The following is a 20989-nucleotide window of genomic DNA, read 5'->3' on the forward strand; positions in this document are numbered from 1 at the left end:
CTCCTACAATCAAACCTGGATACACTGCAAGACTGGCTTAGCATCTGGAGATTCAAGGTCAACAACCAAAAATCAGCTCACGTCACCTTTGCACTGAGGAAACATACATGCCCACCAGTGACTCTCTTCCATAATTTGCTACCCATCAAGGATAATGTTAAATACCTGGGACTTCACCTGGATCGAAAACTCACGTGGAGAACACACATCTGCCAAAAGCGTAAACAACTCGAAGAAAAGCGAAGACAACTATATTGGTTGCTGGGTCGTAAATCCAAAGTGTCGATGTCAAATAAAGTTTTGATATACAAATCAATACTTAAACCCATTTGGACCTATGGGATTCAGCTCTGGGGTACAGCCAGCCACTCAAATGTAGAGATCTTACAGAGGTTCCAGAATAAAATGCTTAGGCAAATTGCCAACGCACCTAAATACACCCCAAATTGGTTACTCCATGATGAACTGGGTGTCTCTTTCATTAGAGACGAGATTCCTAGACTTTGTCTAAAGTATCGTAATAGGCTCACCTTTCACCCAAATAACCTTGCAAGAAAGCTGCTAGAACCAATCCAATTCAGAAGACTTAAAAAGAATTACCCCAACGACTTGTTTTAGGTTTAATAATATGTACTAATTTGTATTTTTCTTTTGTTTTGTACAATCTATATATCACACTGTAAAGAACTGCATCACTGGATGCAGATCTTAGCTTTTTCTATCTTTGTTAAATTCTAAGCCATGCAATTGATTTTATATCTCCTGTAGATAGATGATCAAATAAAATTATTAAAAAAAAAAAAAAAAAATGTTCAAATTATCATTTAATTTATTTTTCTCCTTGTTAACTGGTAAATTAACAAAATTATTAAACAATGTATTATATATATATATATATATATATATATATTTATATGTTTACATTGTAACAATTATTACTTGATTGAATAAGAACACATAAATAAATAAGTAAAATAAAATAGTGGATTAATATATATCCTTTTGCGTGAATTAATATTTGTAACAATAATGCACGAAATAAAACAATATAAAATATTTTTTTTATTTATTTGTGCAATAATTTGGCAATCCTAGTAAAAAATAACAATAAATGAAGTTGCACGCGTCCGCTTCGCATTGCCATATAACCCCTATATCCGCATTGTTGGCGCCGACTAGATTTCCCGACAGCGTTTTAAGCACATTGAAATAACCTGATTTTATGTCTCATTTTATGTCCGGATATAAAATATCTATGTTGCAAATATCAGGGTATAGAATTGGTTAGCGACAGTCGCACAATATCAATCTTAAAATTAGGGCATTATTTAGTTCAACACTTTTAGAAACTATCAACTTTTTCGTTATGATTAAAATATTTGATACATTATATTAATCTGTCTGAGTTCCTCAAATACATCATACAACTTTAATACCTTTGGTTTATATTGAGTTACCTCAGATCAAATATAAGGCGCATTTGATTGAAATTGAGATACTAGTAATTGATTGCACTTGATTATTGAAGCAATTTGATACAAACATTTCTGAAAAAATATGGATTTTATATTTCATATTACATGATACTTTTTAAATTAAATTATTAAAAACAAAATAACACAACATATTATAATTTTTTGAAAATATATCCATAAACTTTACATATTTTCCTTAGAAATTTAATCAATTATTAAAATCATGATCAACTATAATTTAAACAATCTGTTGTTTTCTAATCATTTGATATCAATTATAATTAAATTTAACTAAAATATACCGTATGCACCACTATTTAGGGCATAAGGTTTATTAGCTTTAGTACTTCTCAGTTTAATAAAATACATCAATAAGTATAACATTTTAAAATAAAATATAGCAATAAATATATTTTAATACAAGACGTGATATTTATTATAGTATATCTAACTAATATTAATATTGTTTAGAAAATATAATACTTTGTAAGGTTTGCTTTAGGTAAAAATTTTTTAAGTTTTATGTTAATATTGAATATCCTATGACGTTCTCATATCTTAATTTTAGTTGCATTGGATATATATCTATTCCAATTATCAGCATGATACAGCTGATGCAAAATTGAAAATGTTGACTAGTAATACTAAGAAATATATCAGATACATAAAATTTTAGATTCAAAACAAAAATTTTATTTGAAATTTATAATAAAAATTTAACAAATATATAAACAATTCTTTTCGTATTGTACCAATAACTGGAATGTCTTTTTAATTACACTATGAATGTGAGGTCTTTCCATTGGATTTAATTTTAGAATATATGAAATTAATTTATATATTGATCCGTCATACGAACCTTCCTCTGGAAATGATATGTGCCCACTTATCTTAGCAAGGGCTACACTATCGCCGCGCTCATATATTGTTTCAAATGGTGATTTCAAAAAGCACATCGCGTATAAAATGCATCCCAAACTCCATATGTCTGTTTTTTCATCTACCGTACAGTAACTTACGACATTAAGTAATTCCGGGGCTTTATAAGGCAGGGAACATCTCGCACCGGTCAGTTCCTGTAACTGTCGTACATCCTGCACTCCACCAATTTTTGCTCGGGCCTCTGTAACAGAACCCAGGTCCATTATAACAGGAGACATGTCTTTTCGAAGACATATTTTGTCTGGCTTGAGATTATGATGAGCCAGCGGTTCCGGCTTCGCTTCATGAAAGGCTCTGACCCCTTCACAGATACCCAAGAACATTGTCAAGATTTCATTCTCATTACAATATTCTTTACGTTTTTTTTTAATATCTAAATAATGTTGTAACGTACCTCGCTCGAAGTAAGGCATCAACATATGTACTTCACTGACTGCATTAGTCGCGATATCGGGCTGCACTTTTATATCAAAATATATTAACTTCATCACATTGATGTGATCAATTTTCTTGTGATTTTCAATTTTTTTCAATGCTATTTTTTCATCGGCTTCACTGTAGCATTTTACAGTTTTCAAAGCAAATTTTTTCTTAGTAAATTCATGTTGAACTAAATCCACCTTACTAAAGCTACCTTCACCGAGACGGTCGAGCACCTTGTATTTACAATTGTTAATATGAACAATTTCTCGCGAACATAAACTACCCATTATGAAAATTCTATTTACTAAAAAATTATTCAGAGTATGAAAAAAATATTCAAAGTGAATTGATTTATATATCTATCGTTTGTTTTTAATGTAGATAATATCGTGACATATGCGATACGCCAGCTAACTGTCAACGATATCAAAATATTGTTTTTTTTTAATTACAATATTTGTTACAATTGCTAAATAATATAAATATAAATAAAATAGAGTACAAAATAAAGGATAGTATTCACATCAAAATGATGATTTAAAATAAAATAAAATCATAAAATAAAAGTAATACTTGAAAAACATTAAATAATAAATATATCACAATAACAATATTAGAAATAATATAATAATGATAATAATATTATTATTATTAATATTGATGTTAGCGTTTACGATTGGCTATTTATGAAATCATTGGTAATTTTTTTTAGCCTGGTTGGGCGCGCTGCTGGAAATACTTTCTGTGCCAAGCAATTTGAGTGTTCGTCAGTTTTTTTCTTATAGATTTCTGATTTTTGTGAATTTCTTAATTTACTGTCATCATGTTGCTGTCCTGGTGTATCAACCAGTTGGGAATGTACTCGCATCTTGTTCTGCACTCGCAGAATGATCTGTATATTGTTTTTTTTTGACGGTGCTCCATAGTTGAATCCCATAGAACCACACTGGTTTGAAAATACATTTGTAAATAATTAGTTTGTTGTTCGTCGACAGTTCGAATCGTTTAATCAGCAACTAGTAATGTTTTTTAAATAGTTCATCAATCTGCTGTTTTTTCTTGTTAATGTGAACCTTCCAGTTCAATTTGGAGTTTAGCTGTATTCCGAGATATTTTACGGTATCTTTTACTGGAATTTCCCATCCGTTCAAATAATTAATGTGAAAATATAAAAAAGAAAATGTGGCAACAGAAAGAAATTTAAAATGTCATAAGGAGTGTCGCATGAACTTCGCGATACGTGTAAAAAATCGACTTGATCATAAATATTGAGTTTTGGCTATTTAGATAAATTTTTTAACTGTGTATATCCAAAATGAAGTTTTTGCCATGTAATTTAAGTAATTTATTTTATTCTAATATTGTCTATGATTGATTGAAAATTATTGCAATTATTAATTGATATATTTTAGTCAAACTTATAAATATAAATTATAGAATAGAAGTATATATGGAATATATGCATGTCCTAAAAGTGCGGCGTATTAGAGGAAAAATTAATGAATATTTATAATTTTTGTTTAAACATTTTAGGACGTTGCTTTAAATCACAAACACTATCGCAATTAAGCCATTGGCATTTTATTCTTGGTTTTTGGTAGTAAAGACTGTGAAAATGTCTATATATTTGCTGTATAATCAGACGTATTTTATACATAATCAAGCAAGAAGGAATGTTATGATAACATTTTTTTATTGGATTTCCGAAACCGCCGGACCTGCCTTCCCAAAAAATTTATCGGTTCTTCATTTCGTCAATACAAATAAAATGGTTTTTAAATCGTTGACATCGGACATTCGTTGTCTCAAAAACAGAATTACCATTTTTGGCAATAAATATTTATTCAGCTCTTCATTTCCTCAATTTAAATCATTGAAATTGGACGCTACGTTCTCTCAAAAACGGAATTGCCATTTTAGAATTTTTTGCTTCATATCTTCGAAACGGTTGGAACTGCCATTGCCTAAAACTAACCAGCACTTCTTCTGATCAATACGAATCGAATGTCGACAAAAGTTTGAAATACACACACACACACACACGCGCAAACTTGCATCCATAACTGAGGCTGCTTGGAACGCCATAGAAAATTTGCGAGAAAGATAAGTATAAAATCAGTGCGAGACCAGAAGCAAGGGCAAAGCGGAGGATTTTGTCGGTATTTTACCCAGGCGGTATTGAGTCCGACATACCCAGACAAAAGACCAGTCTGGGATGCAAAAATGCATTGCCTGCGCTATTAATATTGAAAAATTTCATTAATTAAAATGCAATTAAAATTAAAAAAAAAAAAAAATTAAACTCTTAAAAATGTAATTTTCTTCTACTAGTCTTCTTACTTTTTGTTTTATATCATATGCTAGATACTTCTATCGTTACTATATGAATCTCAAAAATTGTTTTAAGCACAATGTTATTCAGCACTATTTTAACATATGTCTATCTAAATATCGCAGATTCTCAGCTAGGCGATGTCTAGCATCGTGAAGCGTCACCAGCGTAGGCTAATCTCATGCTCTGTCCCCGATCTCACGGGCCGCGTACGAGCGACAGTGACGAATCACTAGCGAGCCGTTCTAGGACAGATCATGAAATTCGTTACGGTATGCGTACTGCATAGTAAAATTTGTCTTGTCAATTCTTTATAGAAAATCCATTCCCGCTTCTTTCTAAAATACAATAAGGATTTAAAAGTTTAGTTAACTGTTATTGTCAAATTCTTGATTCAATAAAGAAAGATAGGAACATTAACAGGGGCATTGAAAAGGATCCACTCTTTCGGCAAAAAAAATAAAATACTAATTTTTAAAACGCAAATAAAACCTATAATTTTATATGGAATAACAACATGGAGCCAAACAACTAAAGCAAACCTAAATGACATACAGAGAATAATGAATAAAGCCATAAAAATAGCATATAATTTTCCACATCTAACACCCACCAAATACGTACAGAGAGAAACAAATAATCATTCACTAAATAACATAATTAAAATAGAGAAATGCAAACTAATACACAAAATGAAATTTAACCGAATTAAAACAAGTGCAACAATAGACACAAATCAAGATATACACGAACACTACACTAGACAACACAACAATTTTCACATTGAACACAATAGAAAAAAGAATTTGAGAGAAAATGTCATATGGAGTGCTAGCAAAATATATAACGAATTGCCAGACTATATTAACACTATGCCGTCCGGCGACACCACAGTGGTGTCGCGCGCGAACTAACGCTCAACAGCCGGCGACACCACAGTGGTGTCATGAGCACAGTATCGTCCTTTGGCCAGTGGCAGAAATCTTTCCATCCTGTTGGTGTTTTAATTTAGATAACAAAATGTTACACCCGTCAACTTTAGTAAGACCTAAAAATTTGTAATTTTTCGATAATATCCAGAATGGGCGGGGACAAGCAAAGTGATATCAAATTAGCACTACCGGCGCCAAGCAAATAAATTTTTACAAGACGTGCGGACGGCAAAGTGTTAAGATGACCAATGATAACGATAATTTTAAAAGAAAAATAAAGAAGTACTATAAGGAAATTGAAGACAAATGTTATGGCAAGGCTATTTTACGTAACAATTTTCATACAAAATGGTACTAAGTACTGTCAAAATGCCATGTATTTGCTGTACTATTAGTCGTTTTACACATAAAATGCAACTTTACTCATCTGTTATTAAACCATATCACAAAGATGCAGTTATGATAACATCGTTTTTTAACATGGTGCGTTTTCTAGATTAGATTTTCTATCTAAAACGCTTGACTGAACAGTAACCACATGGCTTTGACAGTTTTTAGTACGATTTTGTATGAAAACTAGCACATAATATAGCCTTGCCATAACATTACGGCAACCCCTAAGTACGTTTTTCTTTACACAACAGATTACAATACAATAGACTATTTTATTTTATTCTATTAAAGCAATCAGAACTTAACTTCATATGAGCTGTTGTGCAAAATTCTTAAACGACGTGACTCTTTATAAATGGAAACCCAAACCGTTGCTCTATCTCTATGGGATGAATATATGTATTATTACAATTCCTGTAATACTGATCATTTTTTTATTGATGCAGCAATGGGTAATGTCTCTTTTCAATTGGAAACATATAGCAATTTATATTTTCAAGTAAAAACTATTGTCATTTCTACTTGACATCAAGCTGTCCGAGGCGAATGTAAAAACTAGTTTTGGGTCTGATTTGGAATCTATATTTTGGACCATTAGGTCACGAGAAAACTCACATCACAATGTAAAATTATAATCAAATCTTCTTTTCCCAATATGTTTATATACAGTTTGGAGAAGTAATGCGTGAGAAAGTATGTTTGTTGGTTGGTAGATTGTCATATTTTGTAAAACTTCCAGTTTGTAAAATTTGATTAGATGCTTGTTAGAATAAAAATAAAAGTTCAAATTTAGCAATTAATCATCATAGCAGTAAAAAAGGATCAAAAACCAAATATTAAAAAATAATGTATGAACTAATAGAAGTTAAACTAAAAATAAATTATAAAACTTGAATATATATACAAACATGATATTTCGCTGCGCTGCATCAACAATCGATAATACCCGAGACTGTTGCATATAAATCGTATTTTCATAAAACATGACAGAACTTTGTTCTGTTCAGAACATATAGCCTCAAACATAAGCCGAAAGGAAATCAAAGTTATATATATATATATATATATATATATATATATATATATATATATATATGTACGGATATATGAGTCGAGTTTCACTCTAAATCTATATCAAAAGAGTTTTTTTTCAAACTGAGCTATTTTCAATTCGAAACATATATTTTAAATTTTGTATGATAAATGCATATCACTACTACGTGTTACTAGTTAGTATTTTGTTTGAATATAACTAATATTATAATATAAATGTATACAGTAAACCCTCGCTTTACGAGGCAAGTGCTTACCGTGCAGTATGGGGACCGTGCTATAAAAAACTCGTATTTAACATACAATTCAGGCTAATTCGTAGTGCGTTCTATAGAACCTCACATAGTGCAGTATGGGAACCGACTCAGAGTTGGTTATGCAAATCGCACCACTTTTATCGTGCTGTATGGAGACCAAAAAATACAACTTGAAGTAGGAGTAATACGGACAAAATGACATGTATGACATTGACACCTCATTCAAAAATTGGCGCGACACAGTTGTCAGCTCAAACGTGTTCCTAGGCAGCTATTAAATAATCAGGCATGTCTGAAAGATAAAAGTCGATAACAAAACTTACATTAATACCCTTTTGATATTAAGTTACTAGAATCACTCATAGGTTGCACACCGAACTTATGGGCTGCTGACCAAATACCGTGTAATAAGAAGTCCGTGTAGTCGGAGGGTTGTCGGATTTTTAGCTCCGTGTAGTATGGGAACCGTGTACCCAGAGTTCCGTGTAAAGCGAGAGTCTACTGTAATATTATTTAAATAAATATACTACTTAAATTACTATTGACATCTTTGGTCTTTAATTTTCGTTAGTATCATTTATAACTTGACCTTTGAACACTCTGTCCTTTTCTATTTTTACCTGAGCCGTACGTGGGGTCTGACTTAATCAGTTTTGATTTTGGTTGGCATAAGGTCATTTTGTTTTTTGAACTAGGTAAGTAAATGCATTACTTAATTTCTGAAATTTATTTTATATTATGTATTACATTTAGTGCAATATTAATTGTATTAACTCAAATTAAAATTGCTATGTTGGTTCCAGTTTACTTATGTGAGCGCCGGCTTGTCAAATATGTCAACGAAGTGTTCATGAATATAAATTTTTACTTCATCGATGGTGCAAGAATATGATGCATCTATTCCATAAAAAGGTAAATAATGTTAATGTGTTCATTATTAAAATTGTTACGCGGCATACATCGTCACATTATAGTTCATTTATGTTATTATTTTTGTATTACTGTTTTTATTTTATTTTCATTTTAACTTTTTTCTTTTTTTCGCACATATCAATTTTGTAAATAAGACATTAAAATCTTGAGTAACAATAATAAATTATAACAAATATATATATATATATATATATATATATATATATTTATGTATATATATATATATATTATAATTGTGAAGTGTTTCACATAAAACCACGATTAATTTCATAAATCGAGTTTCGGAACTATGATGCATATAATATTCCACGCATATCAAAGTATTGTTTTTTATGCTTTGTTTCTTGCTCTTTCCATTCACTATCAAGGCACATCAATTTTATTACATGTTAAAATGGTAAATGTTATAAAAGTTTTACCACGTATATTTCAATTAAGTCCTAATACAAATTCTTCGTGGAACTTCATGGCGGGGTGTTCATAAATAAAACATTTAATTTTATGGTTGGCCAACTATTTCTCGTTAAACCTGTGATAGCTCTATAACCCAGATCTTAGTAATGGGCCAATAAAATAGCTTATTCACACGCATCGCAATTTTATATACATAAAAACCGTTTCATTCGCTAAAAGGAATTTTAATTATCGTTAAACTTATTAAGGTTTATTAATAATGTATTTGTATTTATTTTATCTATAGCATTTTGTTGTGACAATTATGACTAGTGAAATCGTTTCATGAGGCAGTTCTTACGTGACGGATGTATGAAGTTTTAAAGATAAATTTTAAACTATTTCTTATTTTTCTGATAAAACTAGCAGTGCATTGCATCATGTCTTAAGGCAAATTGCTGGAACTTTCCGTACCCTAATTAAACATTCGCGAAATGACAGTAATCAATAATTGCTTTAAATAATTTCAAATAGATTATGAATACATACTGCATATTTACAAGTTTTTTAAGTTCGATTTTTTGAGTTTTTGGAATAAATCGATTTTTTTTAATTTTTTTGAGAATTTTAAAATGTTTGAAAATTTCGAAATATTATCAAATTTTTGAAAGAAATCGATTCTTTTTAAATTTTGAAATTTTTTAAAATTTAGATTTTTTTGAAAATGATGAAAAATTTCGAAAGTTTTATTTTTTTTTCTACTTTAATTTTTTTTGAAAATATTGAATTTTTTTTTAATTGAAAATTTCGATTTTTTTTGTCAAAGCATTTTTTGCTCAACGTCTATACAAGCAAAAGGTTTTTTGAATTAATCTAATCGGATGATCCGTTCTCTCAAGAACTGTATGACCATTTTTACACCCTTTGCGCCCATACCTCCGAAACGGCTCCATGCCTTCGAAACCTGCCTTTTGCAAAAACGCCTCGCGAATCGCGATCGAGTACGAACCGAATGTATTTTCAATCATACAAATCGGTTATTCCATACTGTCGAAAATGACTTTGTTTGAAACATATAAATGAAGTTTAAAATAAAAAATTCTGACAAGGAACCCAAAAAATGACACAAAATGTGTACACATTAATAAAATCTGTATAAAATATCTGATAATTTGATGTATATATTTCTTGAACATTTTTAGCCGCTAAATGGCATTTAAAAAAAAAACGTTGAGGGTCCATAACTGCGAGACCTGCATTTTCAAAAATTTAAACAGTTCTCCGTTTAGTCAATACAAATAAAATGTTTTTTTGAATTATTAAAATCTGACGCTCCGTTCTATCAAAAATTGAGCTACCGTTTGCGTCACTTTTTGCCTCGTATTTTCGAAACGGCTTTTGCCTATGCCAAAAACTAATCAGCACGCCTCCTTATTAATAAGAATCGAATGTTTTTTGAATAATTGAAATCGGTTGAACCGTGTTTCCAAAATCGCCGACGAAAATTTGTATCCGCACACACACATACATACACACACACATACATCCATTTTTTTAAGGTATGCAAAAATGATCAGAAACCTCTGAAACGTAATAATCGATTTATTTTTGCAACTCCTATAACTTACCGGGAATTTAACTGGGCGTATTTGGAGAGTTTTTTGTTTGATATGTGCTATTTGATATTTGGTATTTGTGGCGTAGTTAGTGTGGTTTTCGAAGTTTTATTGCCACAAGTCAAATCGGATCTTTGGTACAAATTACACTTTTTTCGATATTCTGCATAAATTTTCTTTAAAATTGAAATTGAAAATACACGTAATTTGACTTCTCCACATTATGTAAAATTTTGCCAACCTTCTAATATAGCTCAACCACCAATTACATTTGCTATTTTTCACCATAACAGCTATGTACATATAACAAATGTAGCTCAATCATAGTTAAGTCATGATTAATGACAATTATCCAACAAAAATAATGGAATCAATGACAAATGCTAACCAATGACAAATGACAAATAAACAAAATACTCTCACCAATGCAAATAAAATTTAAATGACTATCAATTTTTTTTAAATCAAGTCAAAGTTTTTTTTTAATTTAAAAGAGTTATTACTATTTACTTCGTGTGTGTATTATTTATCTGTTATTGTTTTTTGTAAAAAATATTTATTAAAATGTGGAAAAACACGAAAAGAAGCCCTTTGCAAACAGATCCACTTCTAAGAGAAACATGCATTTGAAGTAAGGGATCCAATTATTAAAGAACCATGCTTGGGTTTGAAAGGACTGAGTGGATATTTTCTACTATCATTCATGTTGCTGCTTGTGATAATCACATATTGCTTATGTGTCACCCTCATCCATTTACCATGAAAAATTTTTATGGTAAGTTTCTTGGAAGAAACTTTGGACATTTGAACCTCAGCGATGATTCTACCTCAAACTTCATTAGGCATCTTGCACCTAGTGTTAGAACGATAGTATCGATACTGAGTAAGTATCGATACTTTGATTTCGACTATAAGTACTTTTGGAATCGATACTTCGGGTCGATTCTTTTGGCGGTATCGATACTTTGCGCCGATTCTACTCAAAAAGTATCGGATATATTTTTTGACCCCACCAAAAGTTCGACCGCATTTTATGAACACCACTCATTCTTTTTTGTCGTGGCGGCACCGCTCTTCATAGATAACGAACGAAAGAAGCGATAAGTCGAGTGCGATATGGTTTTTGTTGAAGAAAATGTTTATGAATGCCCCTAGTTCGAAGCCAATGATTAACAATAAATAAAAGAATTAAAGTTTAAGATTGCATACGTCGATAATATAATTTCTGTTACCTCCGAGAACATATGTTTATCAACGATAATAAATTTTGTATGTTATATGCAAAAACCTTGTTATCTACGAAATTGTCACGCAACCAACTTTGGTTAAATAATTTATTAAGACATTCGATTTCCGATTCTAATTTTTAAAGCCGATACTTTTTTTCTAAAATAAATACTACTTCATAATCACTAAGTATTTCCATTAAAATTAATATAATTCCGATTTTAATATTTAAAGCCGATACTTGTTTTTTCTAAAATAAATACTATTTTATAATCGCTAAGTATTTCCATTAAAATTATTATAATTCCGATTCTAATATTTAAAGCCGATACTTGTTTTTTCTAAAATAATAAATTCTTTTTGATATAAATTAGCCGACATTATAATTATAAATGAATACTTTCGTCACAAAACAATGCTTTTTTTAATTAATGAGTTTTTTTTTTTTGTTATAAATTAGCCGATACTAAATTCATAAATGAATACTGTTGTCACAAAACAATACTTTTTTTTAATTAATGAGTATTTTTCTTTGTGATATAAATTAGCCGATACTAAATTCATAAATGAATACTTTTGTCACAAAACAATACTTTTTTTAAATTAATGAGTATTTTTCTTCGTGATATAAATTAGCCGATACTAAATTCACAAATGAATACTTTTGTCACAAAACAATACTTTTTTTTTTAATTAATGAGTATTTTTCTTTGTGATATAAATTAGCCGATACTAAATTCATAAATGAATACTTTTGTCACAAAACAATACTTTTTTTTTAATTAATGAGTATTTTTCTTTGTGATATAAATTAGCCGATACTAAATTCATAAATGAATACTTTTGTCACAAAACAATACTATTTTTTAATTAATGAGTATTTTTCTTTGTGATATAAATTAGCCGATACTAAATTCACAAATGAATACTTTTGTTACAAAACAATACTTTTTTTTTAATTAATGAGTATTTTTCTTTGTGATATAAATTGGCCGATACTAAATTCACAAATGAATACTTTTGTCACAAAACAATACTTTTTTTTTAATTAATGAGTATTTTTCTTTGTGATATAATTTAGCCGATACTAAATTCATAAATGAATACTTTTGTCACAAAACAACACTATTTTTTAATTAATGAGTATTTTTCTTTGTGATATAAATTAGCCGATACTAAATTCACAAATGAATATTTTTGTCACAAAACAATACCTTTTTTTTTAATTAATGAGTATTTTTCTTTGTGATATAAATTAGCCGATACTAAATTCATAAATGAATACTTTTGTCACAAAACAATACTATTTTTTAATTAATGAGTATTTTTCTTTGTGATATAAATTAGCCGATACTAAATTCATAAATGAATACTTTTGTCACAAAACAATACTTTTTTTTAATTAATGAGTATTTTTCTTTGTGATATAAATTAGCCGATACTAAATTCACAAATGAATACTTTTGTCACAAAACAATACTTTTTTTTAAATTAATGAGTATTTTTCTTTGTGATATAAATTAGCCGATACTAAATTCATAAATGAATACTTTTGTCACAAAACAATACTTTTTTTTTAATTAATGAATATTTTTCTTTGTGATATAAATTAGCCGATACTAAATTCATAAATGAATACTTTTGTCACAAAACAATACTATTTTTTAATTAATGAGTATTTTTCTTTGTGATATAAATTAGCCGATACTAAATTCACAAATGAATACTTTTGTCACAAAACAATACTTTTTTTTAATTAATGAGTATTTTTCTTTGTGATATAAATTAGCCGATACTAAATTCACAAATGAATACTTTTGTCACAAAACAATACTTTTTTTTTTAATTAATGAGTATTTTTCTTTGTGATATAAATTAGCCGATACTAAATTCACAAATGAATACTTTTGTCACAAAACAATACTTTTTTTTAATTAATGAGTATTTTTCTTTGTGATATAAATTAGCCGATACTGAATTCACAAATGAATACTTTTGTCACAAAACAATACTTTTTTTTTAATTAATGAGTATTTTTCTTTGTGATATAAATTAGCCGATACTAAATTCATAAATGAATACTTTTGTCACAAAACAATACTATTTTTTAATTAATGAGTATTTTTCTTTGTGATATAAATTAGCCGATACTAAATTCATAAATGAATACTTTCGTCACAAAACGATACTATTTTTTAATTAATGAGCATTTTTCTTTTTAGTATCACAAAATTATATTTTTAAACTTCTCAAAATATTGAAAATGATGCTGATTTAACAGCATCAAACACAGGCAGTAGAATTTATCATAATATTGTAATTCGATCTGTAGTGAGTTTTAAATCTTTCTGCACTTATGTTTGATTTTGATGAAAAGTACTCGATACTGAGTAGTATCGATACTTTTGCCACGATACTTTTTTGGAATCGATACTCTGCCTCGATTCTTTTTTCAGTACTCGGTATCGATACTTTGCCTCGATACTTCTAACACTACTTGCACCCGGCTATTTGAGATTTGGAGGAACTTTGTCCGATCGCCTATTGTTCATAGAAAATGGTTCAAAACTAAAAAGTAAAGTTCATGTGTTATTTGATGGTAGTATTTGCTCTTACGAAAATAGTTATTGCAAAGAACCAGAGTCCGATGATATTCTAATATTAACAGACGAAGACTTGCTGCGAATAGCTAATTTTGCAAGTAAAACAGGTTTAACGTTATTATTAAATGCACTCTCACGTACTAATAATACATGGTTTTCGAAAAATGCTGAAGACTTAATAAAGTTTTGTGATACTCACAATCTAGATATCAATTGGCAATTAGGAAATGAACCTAATTCATTTAAACATGTTTTTGAAGCGCCTGTCGGAGCTGCACAAATCGCAAAAGATTACAAGAAGTTAAAGGAGATTCTTTCTAGCTACCCTTGGTACTTAATATCCTTAATTACTGGTCCAGAAACTACTAGACCTCTTTTATATGATATCAATAGTCTGAAAAATATGAAAAAAAAAATTCTGATTGCTGAGAAGGACATTATAAACGTGTTTCTTGGCACCAATATTATATGAGCGAGCGTGAAGCTGTTCTTAGTAACTTTCTTGATTCAAATATGTTTAATTTACTTCATGATCAAATTGAAATTGTAAAAAAAATAATTTCTAAGTATGGATCCACAAATTTGCCAATATGTATGTCTGAGACTGGTTCAGCTTATGGAGCTGGTGCGCCTGGTTTATCAAATACATTTGCTGGTAGTTTTATATTCTTGGATAAATTAGGATTGTCTGCAAAACTTGGAATAGATGTAGTTATAAGACAGAGTTATATGGGACTGCATACACAATGATTTCAGAACAAATAGAACCACTACCAGATTGGTGGATTGCAATTTTGTATAAAACGTTCATTGATGAACGAGTTCTAAAATCTTAAATCACTCTAATAGACTTATTCGGCTTTATGCACATTGTACACGAAATAGTGCACGTATTTTGAATAACTCAACATTAACAGTATTTGGTATGGATTTTTGAAGGACAGTGATCAGATTGTTCGTTCGAATGGAACTTTCTATAATAGTATGCCTGCTACAGTAATGACATATTATGTAACACCAAATGAATACAATCTCCAAGGTACACGTGCAGTCCTCAATGGGATGATTTTAAAACTGACGGAAGATGGAAATTTGCCAATATTCAAGGCAATATTGCTCGATTTGCGACATCCTATGTATATACCGAAACATTCAATTGCGTGTTGGGTATTCTATGGTGTAAATTTTCCTGTTTGTAATTAAATATAATATGTTATTAAAATATCAATTAAATTTCATATAAATTAGAATATTTACGCGTAATATGTATTGCCAAACCATAGAATTTATAAGTTTAAAATTGTACATTGATATTGCATGATGATTGAAATATATGCTAGTATATGTATGTTAAAAACGAAATTTTTGTTTAGATTTTTAATTATAAATATAAAACTGCTACCAACTTTTTTTATACTACAGATATGTTAATGATATTCTCTTATGTTTCAAAAAAGATTATATTTTTGAAACGTTGAATTTTTTAAATTTTTTAATAACTCTTTGCAGTTTACTTGTGAATTTAAAAATCATTAAAAGTAATCCCGACAACCTCAACCTTACTGATTGGTATCAAAATCCAACCTGGTCTGGTAGATACATAAATTACTTTTTTGTTCATTCACGTTCAATAAAAATTACCAGCATCATTTCCTTAATTGTCAGAGCCATTTTACTTGTCAGTGATAAAATCTTTTAGGGAAAAAATTAATTTGATCAGTTCTTTGTATAAATTCTTACCCTTTACATTTAATAAACAATGTAATTAAAAACAGGTTAGATTTTTTACAAAATAAGTGTTTTAATTTTCAGTCTGACAATTAAATCAATGCTGATGTTTCAAAAAGTTTTCTTCTGACTAATTTAGATTTGTCTTTTACGAAAAACTTAGTAGTATTTTAAAAAACGTAGTTTTTTTCTTTGCCACGTTCAATAAAATTACCAGCATCATTTCCTTAATTGTCAGAGCCATTTTACTTGTCAGTGATAAAATCTTTTAGGGAAAAAATTAATTTGATCAGTTCTTTGTATAAATTCTTACCCTTTACATTTAATAAACAATGTAATTAAAAACAGGTTAGATTTTTTACAAAATAAGTGTTTTAATTTTCAGTCTGACAATTAAATCAATGCTGATGTTTCAAAAAGTTTTCTTCTGACTAATTTAGATTTGTCTTTTACGAAAAACTTAGTAGTATTTTAAAAAACGTAGTTTTTTCTTTGCCACAATTAGGTAGTTTCTCACTTTTTCTAAAAAAAAATGTTTTTAAATGAAGGTTTTTTGTTAGTTTTTAATTTTGACAATACTTTCAACTCGCTTTTCATCCCCTTATAGCCTAAAACTCCTGTTGAGCGTATTACTGATGTTGTTTACAAATTGGATTGTGATGATTGTAATTGTTGTTATATTGGCGAAAGTTTGCAATATATTTGCAAGAGAATGAACCAACACATCTGTATAATTATACAAAAAATCCAAATCATTATAAGACGAGGTTTTCGGAACATGACATTAGTTTAAATTTTTTTAAACCTCCTTTGCGTTAATAAACAAAATTCTGCTCTGTTAGTATATGACTCTTATCATAATATTATCATTTTTAAAAAATAATTCTTCTAATCTTTGACTATTGTGTTTTTCAATTAGTCTTTTTGATCTCATATTTTCATATTTTTATATTTCTCAAATTTTTCCCCCGCTGTTTATTCTTGAAATCGGGTTTTTTTTATTTATTTTTGAATCGGGTGCACTCGGTTCTTTGTTCGAAGATTACATTACACAAATCTTTAATTTAAATTTAAAACTAAAAATTTTTTACTTCATATTATTTATTTTTTGTATGTTATTTTAAATTTTTGTTGTTGTTTTTCCTGGTGTGGTTGGTATCAAATTGTCATTTAATCTTTTAATCTATAATATATTTTAAATTCAAAATTTTTTAAACTTCTTTTAGATACTGTAAAAATTTAAAAAAAATTGCTGAATGATGATACACAACCGTGTCGAAAGGTATATATAGTTGTTTCTTTTATTTCGACGATTGAATGCAAATTAACACTCAATAATATGTCTCAACGTCGAATAAAAAAATCTAAATATATATATATATATTATAATATATATATATATTATAATATATATATATATATATAGAGATATTAGTAAATAATATAGATAGATATAGATGATAATAGATATATATATATATATATATATATATATATATATATATATTATAATATATATATATGTATATATATATATATATATATATATATATATATATATATAGAGAGAGAGAGAGAGAGAGAGAGAGAGGCTCAGGCTATTTTATAAACAATGACTCAGTTTGCATCAAAAAGTTGAATAAATTACATATAGCAGTGATAAACAGTCTTGTATTTTGAAAATAATTTTAAGTTATATTAGTAGTATTTTTAGCCCTTTTCTTAGCTATATAGTCTTTTTTTAATATTTAAAACGACCGAGCGCTTTTAAATATGGCAAAACGACTGGTAAATTTTGTGAATTAAGCAGTAGTGAAGATGTGTTTCAAATAGAAATTCATACAAATTTTATGAAATTATTCTTTGCACCGAAGATAGTGATAAATATGAAGATGACATTATCCAACCAACAAAAATATTAGTTCGACAAATTAAATGAAAGCGGAAAGACATTAGCGAATGTGACGATTCTCCTTCAATAATCGAGTTTGACATACATCGACATCGACATACATTTGAAACATCCTGACTACAAATACCAAGCAATATGACATCCAATAGATTATTTTACTTAATATTTTACAAATGAATTATTAGACAATATAATAGAAAAAACAAACTATTATAGCATCACAAAAATGAACAAATATACTGACTAATCAGTGGCATATTCTGAATGCGAGAGAAAGAAAAAGGGATTGTATTGTCTGTTCTGACAAGAAAACACTAGGGGAAGGCGGCAAACATTTTATTGTAAAACATGTCAAAATCAACCAGCTATGCATTTTGTAAATTGATTTGAACGTCACCATTCTTTATAAAATGATCAAAAATGAATTAATATTATAAATGTATGTCCTTCAATGACCACAAATTTTTATCAAACAAATTGCATAACATGCACAATGAAATCAAGTTTACAGCCGGTACAGTAGATTGTTTTGAAATCGGTACCGTCCCTTAAGTGATATATATTATTCAGATGGTATATTTTGCAACCCTCGCTGCATAACGTAGGAATTGGAGAAAAATGTGCAAATTAAATTTCAATTTTTTCCATGGCGAGCGCTGCTGTACATTCGACATTAATACTGCAGCATTTATCACATCGCCAATCTAATATACAGACGGCTCTAATCGCTGCAATTGCGTTCTGCGCTGAGCGGCGCCGCTCCGATTCAGGCATTCTAATACGGCAATATGTTCATTTGAATTGCACATAAAAACTCTATGCAGTTCTTATTCGTGGAGCATTGGGAAATGATTCCGCTTGTTAGTCGATAATAATGAATGACTAACGACATGGTTTGGTACTAGAGGAGACTCGAGTGGACAGCCAACATTTATTTATTTATTCCTGTTTCGGTGTTGCGTCATTACAATAAATCAATACTATGATTTGATACAAAAGTTATTATGATTCGAAAATATTTCTTCCCACAGAAATTCATGTTCACGCAAAACCTTTTCTGCAGAAAATCGAATTAACGACAGTACTTTTAGGTGGTATTGTTTGTTTTTGTTATATAACTTTTATCATTTTTAAAAAACAAATTTCAATATTTTGTATGTTTGAACTTATTGCCTGCCCTATGATCTGTTATAATACTTCTTAACTGCGTGACTTTTAGAAAACAACCCTAATGGCCAAATTTAGAAAACAACCATTAGGATTGTTGGCAACAATTAGTATGGCAACTAATTAAGCGCGGTTTTTATCTTAGGTGGTTTCAATTGCACTTTTAGGTTTGCTGACGTAGTCTAAATGACAAAGTTATTTGTTATTGACTTTTTTTCTCGATTATGTAGTTATCATTTGGTGTTAATTGAAAGATGATAAAACAAGTCGACAATCTTAGTCATATTACCTTAAGCTTACGATAAGTTATTAGCTGTTTCTGGTAACGAAATCTTAAAAAACGGCAGTGTCGAAATTAGTTTGGCAATTTTTGTCCTGATCATGTTTCACTCTAAGATAAAAAGACGCTCTTGTCCTCCACTTGAAGTTCAATAAAAAAGGATTGTCTATTTTAAACTGTTATCACCTGCGGAAAAGTCAATTCTGATGTCTGCATTAAGCAACTAACAATATTGCACAATGCAGTTGAAAAAAACGGTGCGCTCGGTTCTTTGCTCGAAAATTACATTACACAAATCTTTAGTTTAAATTTAAAATTAATTGATAAATTGAAACGGTAATTTTTTATTCCATTATCGACATCACATATCTTTGGCCACATGGCAAAAATTATTGGAGCTTGATTGAGATGTTTTCATACATCCACCTTGTAGTCCTGACCTTACACCGTCTTATTACTTCTAGTTTTGATCTTTAAAAAACTCTTTCATCTTAAAATAAACTAGCTGTAAGTGGAATTCTGTCTTAAGGCAATTAAGGCATCGTGCCTTAGGGCAAATTGCTGGAACTTCCCGTACCAAAATTTTTTTTTTTGAAAAAATTTTACTTCGCAAAAATAAGATTTTTGAGAAACTATAAATTGGACAAAAAATTACTTTTTTTTGAAAAAAAAAATATTTAAGAAAAAAAAAATTTTTTTTTTAAATTTCTTTTTTTTAAAAAAAAAATTTTTTCTTTATTTTGATATATTTTGGAAGATCTAAACTTTTTTTCAAAGCAATCGTACTGCTTTAACTGCATAAAGTTAAAGTGTAAGCGCCGCGTCGCCGTCTAACATTGGTACGGAACCCATAGGACTGTAAACCAAATTCATACTTATTGTTAAAATCTCTATAAAATATCTGATAATTTGATGTGCATATGTCTGATGTTTATTTTTGTCCGCCAAATGGCATTTTTTTTTACTTTTTTTATTAGATCTCCGAAACCGTTAGACCTGTCTTCATGAAAATTTGATTAATTCTTCATCTTGTCAATACAAGTGAAATGTTTTTTGAATTATTCAAATCGAACACTCCGTTCTCTTAAAAACTGAGTTACCGTTTTCGGCACTTTTTGCCCCGTATCTTTGGAACGGCTAGACCTGCCTTCGCCAAAAACTAATCAGCACGTCTCCTTATCAATACAAATCGAATGTTTTTTGAATTATTCAAATCGGTTGATCCGTGTTCCCGAAATCGTCGACGAAAATTTGTATCCGCACATACATACACACACGTACATACACACACACACACACACACACACACACACACACACACAC

General features: G+C 29.3%; 1 protein-coding gene and 1 pseudogene across 4 annotated transcripts in view; one reads left to right on the top strand and one right to left on the bottom strand.

Moving 5' to 3' along the window:
- Positions 1-2191: 2191 nt before the first annotated feature.
- LOC113375454 lies at positions 2192-3127 on the bottom strand (annotated as a pseudogene).
- A 5302-nt stretch (positions 3128-8429) lies between these two features.
- Positions 8430-20989, top strand: part of LOC113377978 — a 52098-nt gene continuing 39538 nt past the window's right edge. For all 4 annotated transcript variants that reach the window (XM_026618455.1, XM_026618456.1, XM_026618454.1 and 1 more), the window contains exons 1-2: positions 8430-8502; positions 8611-8719. The gene's annotated coding sequence lies outside the window, so the exon portion shown is untranslated. The remainder of the gene's footprint in view (positions 8503-8610; positions 8720-20989) is intronic.

This window comes from Ctenocephalides felis, unplaced genomic scaffold (genome assembly GCF_003426905.1).
Source record: "Ctenocephalides felis isolate EL2017-DRISC unplaced genomic scaffold, ASM342690v1 CF-g0.4_SCAFFOLD_01886, whole genome shotgun sequence".
NCBI lineage: Eukaryota > Metazoa > Arthropoda > Insecta > Siphonaptera > Pulicidae > Ctenocephalides > Ctenocephalides felis.